Genomic DNA, 2,023 nt, shown 5'->3' on the forward strand with positions numbered 1-2,023 from the left:
TGATTCTTGAAGATGTTCAAGAGGGGTATGGCTTCAAGTTCGGGTCCACCCTGGCTGCCTGGACCGGATTCCATCAGCTGATCTGGAATCCCTCGAGGATCCCGGTACTCCCCGTTGGGTGTAGCTCTGGGCCCAGCACTTGGGGCTGGTGTTCGCCTGCTCCCATGGCATTTTTGGGGCCAGCTCGGAAAATCTGCCATCTGCCTCTACAACGAAGCGGCTTTGTGTCTGGGACTGTCCTTCCTGTCTGGACTGGTGGCTGTGGTCAACTGCTCGGGAGTGCCTTGAGAACTCTGATGTCCATCGGCTGGCTAAGTTCAGGGCACTGCTCTCAGCACTTGAGGCTGCAGCATGGCTGCTCCCATGGCATCCTCGGGGCTGATTCCAGTTATTCCCATCCCGGTATATACGTGAGTGTATTCTCCTCCAGTCTGTCTTGTGTTGGCTGGACAGGCCATTGTTCTCAGGCACACGGGAACTGTGAGCTGGGCCTGATGGTGCCTGGCTGGTGGTGTGGGAGCTGCTGCTCTCTGGTGCTGCAGAGCCTTGGGATGGCCCCAGTCCCTGCTGGATGGTGCTGCTATGGCTGGTGAGATCCTAGCTGGTGAAGGGGGCTACAAGGGAACGCAGGAAAGTGAGAGGTATGAAAATCCAGCCCTGGGGTGGGACAGGCTCCCATCCCTCCTGGGCCAAAGGGACTTTTGCCTCTTACCAGTGCCCTCTCCAGCACAGCCGTTGCACTCCCAGGTCGTGCTCTGACTCAAGTTGGAGCAGAGTCGGTGAGTGCCTTGTGCAGCGCAGGAGCTGCAGAGGAGCAGCTCCCAGGGTCTGGGGAAACAAATGGGTTGCGGCCATGAAGACAAAGTGATGTGAGCCAGGGAGTGCCCGGCACAGCTCTGGTGCTCCATCCATGCTCCCCCGCCTGTGGTGAGGCTGTGATCCCAAGCAGAGCCCCAGAGGGCTGCTGAGGTAACTCACCCCTCTTCTTCTGCCTGCTCCCTGCCACGTGGGTAACAGCAATCACTGATATCGCACCGCCTGTGCCTTACTCCCAGAGATGCATAGGCATTGCTCTCCTCCCACATTGGACTTCTGACAGATAAGGGAGAGAATGTGGTTAACACCCAGTGTCCCCAGAGTAAGACTGACTCAGGCCATCCCAGCTCAAACAGCCCGATCCCGTTTTCAGCTTCTCCGTGAAGCTGAGGCCAACGCTCTCAGGAAGCAAAGGGCCAGGCTTGCCGGGGCAGTCCCTGGGCAGGCCCAGCCCTTGTGCCCTCATGTCTAGAGAGCTGGCCGAAAGACACCAACCTGTCTGGGATTCGGATCCCCATGCTGAACATTTCTCCTAAAAACTGGTCCCTGTTTCTACACAGGGGGCACTGGAAGCAACGAAGCCCAGCGCTCAGGGCCTGTCCCTGCAGCAGAAAAAGAAGCAGCGTGAGCGTGAGCAGGGCCTGGTGCTGCTGAGCGCCTGCCATGCCCGCGGGGTGAGGGGAGGGCTCCTACCTGGATGCAGGCCCGGTGGAACCAGGCGTGTTGGCAGGATGGGCACACAATGGTGCTGAATGACCTGCTGTCCCCCACGGGGTCCAGGCAGATGATGCAGGTCGTGTCCTGCGCTGGCACCGCCTCCACTGCCTGCTGCGGGCGGTGCTCCCAGCAGAAGGACCTGGGGAAAGATGGGAGGGGTGGGCAAGGTCAGAAGTGCTGCAAGGAAGGCAGAGGAAGAGGAAGGAGCCCCAGGCCTCAGCTCTGGCTCTGGCTCTGGCTCTGGCTCTGGCTCTGGCTCTGGCTCTGGCTCTGGCTCTGGCTCTGGCAGGCTGCTGGGAGGTGTCATGGTGCGTTCCCCACTTCTTTGTCTGGTGCTGACAGCAGGGGTTGGAGGCTCACAAGCAAGGCCTGGCAGCCCTTACCTGTACTCTTCCAAGTACTGGGTGACACATTCACCCTGTGAGGCGCAGGGGAGATGGAAGCTGCGGTTGCAGCCTGTCTCTGCGCACGTGATGGAGGCCCCCCTCTG

At 60.0% G+C, this 2,023-nt stretch overlaps 1 long non-coding RNA gene across 2 annotated transcripts; it reads right to left on the minus strand.

Annotated features, from left to right (window-relative positions):
* Window positions 1-6: 6 nt before the first annotated feature.
* LOC110390623 lies at window positions 7-2,008 on the minus strand. 2 transcript variants are annotated; one of them, XR_002433790.1, is made up of 4 exons: window positions 1,917-2,008; window positions 1,510-1,672; window positions 1,312-1,418; window positions 7-1,092 (listed from the first exon to the last, which is right to left on the minus strand). It is a non-coding gene; the product is annotated as an uncharacterized LOC110390623 (long non-coding RNA). The 2 variants fall into 2 exon arrangements; XR_002433789.1 differs by having other exon boundaries at window positions 1,312-1,672.
* Window positions 2,009-2,023: the final 15 nt, after the last annotated feature.

The sequence above is a fragment of the Numida meleagris genome, unplaced genomic scaffold (genome assembly GCF_002078875.1).
Source record: "Numida meleagris isolate 19003 breed g44 Domestic line unplaced genomic scaffold, NumMel1.0 unplaced_Scaffold1577, whole genome shotgun sequence".
NCBI classification, from domain to species: Eukaryota; Metazoa; Chordata; class Aves; order Galliformes; family Numididae; genus Numida; species Numida meleagris.